This window comes from Cydia strobilella, chromosome Z, assembly GCF_947568885.1.
Source record: "Cydia strobilella chromosome Z, ilCydStro3.1, whole genome shotgun sequence".
Taxonomy (NCBI): domain Eukaryota; kingdom Metazoa; phylum Arthropoda; class Insecta; order Lepidoptera; family Tortricidae; genus Cydia; species Cydia strobilella.
The window spans coordinates 52,025,739-52,031,738 of NC_086068.1; the positions used below are offsets into that span (position 1 = coordinate 52,025,739).

The 6,000-nt window shown below is 37.4% G+C and overlaps 1 protein-coding gene across 2 annotated transcripts in view; it reads right to left on the reverse strand.

The window, feature by feature from the left end:
- The window catches only part of LOC134753957 (beta-1,4-glucuronyltransferase 1), a 76,183-nt gene extending 73,293 nt beyond the window's left edge, over positions 1-2,890 (reverse strand). For both annotated transcript variants that reach the window (XM_063689989.1, XM_063689990.1), the window contains exon 1: positions 2,681-2,890. The gene's annotated coding sequence lies outside the window, so the exon portion shown is untranslated. The remainder of the gene's footprint in view (positions 1-2,680) is intronic.
- Between the last annotated feature and the right edge of the window lie 3,110 nt (positions 2,891-6,000).

A 6,000-nucleotide genomic window follows, 5' to 3' on the forward strand; every position in this document is an offset into this window, starting at 1 on the left:
GCGCGAGTTAAACGAACTCGCACTTGACCGGTTTTTTTTATTTATTTATTACTCCCACAAAACTCAACACTGAGTGTCTGTGGGATCATGATATTGCCAGTAAGTTTAAATGATTAATATATCGGATCGAGGATGACGTCATATTTTCGAGGGGCCACGTCATATTTCTGGAATTCGATGGATAGAGTGGTTGGCTTATTACTTGCAGTATTATCACTTAATACAGCTAAGCTTCCTATGTTCGTTCAGATCCACTAAAACACTGCCTTAGATTAGATATTGCGGTTAAATTTTTATTACAATTTCACCAGTTTTTTTATTTATTTACAAGGGGCAGTTATTGTTTAACACCTCGTACTAATATTGATACCCGAGCAAGCGAAAGATTCCAAAGCTGAACCGCGAGCTTACCGAGTGGTTCGAAGGTCCTCCCTGTAAACCCTCCTTAATAAAAATGTTTTATTCTTTCTTAATAACTTGATAGGTAAGTACCTACCTACCAATAGTTACTGCAAAACTTCGTTTCTGCAAATCTTCTGCAGAAAGTTTCCTAGTTTATTTGTTGGCGGTGTAGGATATTCCCTGGTTAAAACTTGCTTTATTCCAGCCATTCCAGTAGGTATTTAATTTATATTTTAACCGACCTTCCAGAAACAGAGTTATTGGTTTTTGACTAACGAATAAAAAATACTTTAAAGTTGAACTTCCTAATGGTTTCCTCAAAGTCTAACCATGCAATGATAAACACACAAAGCTTAAGAGCGTTTTCACATTGTAAAATCCGATCCAATATCAAGTGTCAGATACGACTACAAGGAAGCAAAAAGTATAAAAGTGCCTTCTCATATTTTTTATACATTAAACTTTGTTGTTCAAAAGAAAGCGTTAATGCTAAAATTAAAGGACTTGATGCCATGGGGCATTTTCTAGCAGCTGTTTTTCTCCAAACGTCCTCCGACATCCGATATCGGATCGGACAATGTGAAAACGCTTTAACGCAGCGCAGCGGGTGGCGCTGCGGTTGTTTAAAAACAATAAACATGTCATTCGATTAAAAAAATATAAACTAATATAGACTACAAACTTGTCATTTTTGGTTCTAATTCGAACATTAATTCAGTGATAAAGTTTTAAACTGTACGTTTAACCTAGTCGTAAGTACATATTTAATTAATAAATTAGAATTAGATAAGCGGATCAGAACAGAGGAAACGGTCACGGATACTGAAATATTATTCATACATATTTCCTGTGAACCCTGTCACAATGTTGGGTTACCTGTTAGGAAGCAGATTAGGTTTGAATAGGGATGATGACACATGTTGAATTTTATAACAAAATCTAGTAAAATATATAGGAAATGAGCAATTTATCACATTACTTAATGTGGATATCAAAATAATATATGGAAATGATAATATAATGAAAAAGCACGCGTGTTTAATATCTAGGATTATGAGCCAAATATCGGTGAAATAAAAACGTCGTTTTGAGCAAGTGTGTTGAAAAATAGTAATACAGGATCTAAGTTTCAAAGATTAAAAGTTTCTTTAACTTCCAAAAAGGAATAAAGTAAAGATACCATTCGATTCCTTGCATTTAATCAAAAAAAGATTATATATTATAGCAACTATATGCATAAACGCAATATTTCAACGACAAAATCGCAATTTCACTTATTTTCCAAACATTCAAGACGGGCTCATAGTGACCTTGACGTCACGTTCACTTATCGTTTTGTTAGGAGCGTTTCGCGAGTGAAGTACGACTGTCGGACTTTGACTATCATTTTTGACTTTTGTATTGCTTCAATGCAATGGGTCCCATATTGACATTTGATGCCAAAAACAAACATGATCGATTGATAGGACTCGTACCATTAATAAAAGTTTGACATCAAGCCTATTCTCATCATAATCATAGGTACAGGTACATAGATAGAAACAGTATACAGTCAACATCAAATAGGTAGCGAAGGTCAATGAAGTGCTAAATATATCCGAATAGGTACCTAATATCCCTATTACTAATTAAAAAAAACCCGGCCAAGTGCGAGTCGGACTCGCGCACCGAGGGTTCCCCGTAAACCGGGTTCCTCTACCCGTACGTATTCCTATGTACATACCATACAAGTTTACTTGCACCTAGGTAATATGGTAGGTACCTACCTTCTAGGTAGAAACTGGATGTAAATTCTTGTGAATGCCTATCAGCTAGGTATTCACCAAACGGAATGTTAGTGTAAAACTGCAATCGAGTGACCGGAATGTAGGTATATTCCCAGCGCTGTAGCACATTCCTAGGCTAGAACGGTTATGGGTAATCAGTAATTACCTATGTGGACGGTAATTGTTCAAGCGCCTTTTCACTATCGGAAACAGATGAAAAATCACTGCAAGTCTCTAGTTCGAAAAAAATTCGCTTTCGCTACTAATATCGGTTAAATGTGTGGGATGATGATTATTGATACAGAATTAAATCATCAACAGCGCAACTAAATTAGCATAACTTGTTTAAAAGTTCCTACTTAGAAGCCCATGCTCTCAAAGTAAATACAAGTGCTTTAAAGTAGGTTTTTTTCTTTTTCGATCCCCAGCATCCTAAGGGCCAGTCTTACAGTGTATCACATGCGATAGAAAGTTAAGATTTAAAGTATTAAGCGACCAATAAATAAACTTACCGAAGTGCTATGTTTATTTTTCTCCTCGCGGACGGGCACGAACATTTACGTGGGGGTACAGGAACGCCGGCAATGTATCACTTTCAGCTTAGCAAATTACGATTGTCGTCGTAAATGCACAATGCAGTTGTGGCGCGTCAGTGTGTTAATGTGAGCGTTTGAAAGGCGACACGCGCACCCCGAATGCTGCCGCGCGGAGTACTGGTGGCTGGTGGGTTTGTGTACGTATAGTATGCTTGTGTGGTTCTGACGCGACGTCGGTCGCACGCTGCGCGGCCGACGGCTCGTCGGCCGACACGGGGGACCGTGTAAGAAGGGCCACAACCCGACGGTTTTTTGTCCCTTCTAAGATTAGCACAAAGACCCGTCTGGCCTGACTGAATTTGTTGAAGGACTCCGGCCCGGCTACGGTTCCGTCAAACGGTCGCCCTCTCCGCCTTTGAACTTTTAAAGTTTGCAATGCTCGATAGGTCTTCGGTAGGTACCAAACCAACACACGCACGCACGTTTCAAACTGTATGAATTGCTTAGATAGGTTGTACTTACTGTTAATGCCAATATTTCTACCACTTTAATTCTAGTTAGTTACTTAGTATTCGTGCTACAAGTTCGAAAAGTGAGTAGGTAACTAATGTCAGAAATTAGTGGCTCTCAAACACGAGCAAATGCAAGTTTTAAAAATTGTTAGTAAAATATTTCTCTCCAAAACAAAGTGTTTCTTAAAGTTTATATAGCGTCATTAGTTTTTGCTACCACATTTTGTTATCTACTTTCCTCTATTCATCTCTCTGTCATCTTTCACTCTTCCATACTTTCTCTCTCTCTCTCCTTCTTTCTTGGCACTCATACCGCAAGCTGTAACTGGCCCCAGGTGAGGCCAAACAGTATAATCATTACCAAAAAAAAAGCAAGTTTTAAAATAACGTCATGAGTTGGGTGCTATTGTCTCTCTGAATGTGTATCACATATCACATAACATTATCAATTCATTACCGATGCAAGGCAATGCTCAATCCGAGCCGAAATCCGAAAACTGGCCAAGTGCGAGTCGGACTCGCGTCCGAAGGATTTCGTACTTCGCACATGTTTTTTCTTAAGTCCGACTCACGTTTGACCGCAGGTTTCTTATAGATTTTCCTGTAATCTATTTAGGCGTCATAATTTTATAGAAGTTTAACGTTTAAAAACACTTGCACAGCTAGTCTGGGCCAACTTAGCTTGGTCTAACTCTACCAACCTATGTCTAACTTTAATAGCTTTATAATTGACAATCATCGGTCATCGCATTTTACTTAGATATGCTATTGCCTGTATAATAAGTAGGTAGGTACCTACTTTTTTATGCCTAATCCTTAAAGGTGAACCTTAAATAATACCTATCATTGACATATATGTATATTACTTCGTAGTTTCGTACATTCTGCATTCTATACATGCTGTATCTCTGATACCTATGCAATGTTCTAAGTAAGTATGTAATGTATGTTGTAGCTAATCCAAATTCCCAAATTAAAACCAGCCAAGCTGTGCCCATACCATTTATTTTTCTTGAATAACATAGAGTCATTGTGCCTGTTCCCGTCCATGTTCTAGTTTTCGTCCACTTAACGGATTAGCAATTAATATATTTCATTTTTAGTTTGCTACTTGCAAAATAAAGATAACGTAAATACTTAAGCACTGACAAATCGCAGACCTGTTACTCGTGAAAACAAAACAATTAGGATCAAAGTAAAATAGATTCACTAATTTTCGCTTCACTGAAGGAATGGAACTATTAAAACATCAATGTCCAAATCTTTGGATAGAATATTTAAATTACGACTAGCACGACATAAAAAACTATTTTGTCTGTAATTGGATGAAGTAGGTTTAAGCGAAATGGGGGGAATAACGTTTAGATCGGGCGGGCGTATTAAATGAAAATTTAAATAGCAGTTCAGGGCAATCAATATGGTGATGCTTATAAGTTATAGTATATGCAATATCAGCAATCTCTCGCCGTTTATTTACTGGAATAAGATGGTGCTTCCTGCATATGCTTAGGTCATTAGAGGAGTCATAAGGCTGCTTTAGCTTAAAGCTTAGGTGTTTCAGGAACTTTTTCTGGATACTTTCTATCCTGCTTATATAATTGGCATAACAAGGATTCCATATTTAAGATATGAACTTAAAAGGGCCTAATAAAAATCTCCTTCTAACACTTTATAGCAAAAAAACGCCCGTTTTACTGTCTGATGAAGAACAGTGTTAACAATAGATTTAAAATAAAATTTATTTTAAATCTATATGGTATATATGTGGTATTTAATACCATATTTTTTGTTAAACATATGTTTTGGGAACTATTATATTTGCACATGACACCGTATTGTACCTACACCGGTTAGTTTACAATCTAACGAAAGTTATAGTTAGGTTAGTTTGTAATCTTCGTACCGTCAGTTTATAATTTAACTAGCGAGATTGTAAACTGACGAGTGCACAATTTTACGGTGACATACACATATGTAAGGTGAGAATACGGTGACATACCTACAGGTGAGGATACTAGGTAGGCCAGATACTCGAACCTAACTACATTTACATTTACGGAAAGGAGCGGAGGAGTGGAGTTTCCTGTATCGGAGCACCATAGTTATTTAAGACTGATATAATTCACGTGTAATGGTCGAGGAGCCCAAGAGGGGATTTGTGTAGTTACTCGAGCGCATCAGATTAAGATATGAGTGATATCTTGCTACCCCATGGAGTCTACCTTTACCACTTTTAGTCGTCTATGTTGAGCAATTGGTTGGTAGGGGGTTCACAAAATCGCTAAGCAGATTGTGGATTTGGTCATTTTAGTCCAAATTAATGCTATAATTATGCTATTAGTAAATCTGATGATTATTTGTACGCAATTCCATAATCTGACGGTTACAATGTCAAAATCGGGCGTCGAACTTGTGGTCGTCAGAAAAAAATAAGTGTCATATGTCATATTAAGTTATAGAAAAAAATTATGCCATTAACTTGGACCAAAACGACCAAATCCACAATCTACTTAATGATTTTTTAACCCTCCACCAACCCCCCGAAAGTAAAAAAAAATTGGGGACGCTTTCCTTCTCGATGGAAAAAAACTTTATATAACCTTTTTTTCTTCTTATAGATGATAAGAAGAAGAATAAATAATCTTTCGATTCCAATAGGTCTCTCGACGCTCGAGTAACTACACTCGGCGGCTCCCCAGCTATAAAGGTACGGTATTTTAGACCACGGGCCAGGAGCATATATCGTCAGTCATCGCCTCCCGGCTGATACTTTGTCGGATAATA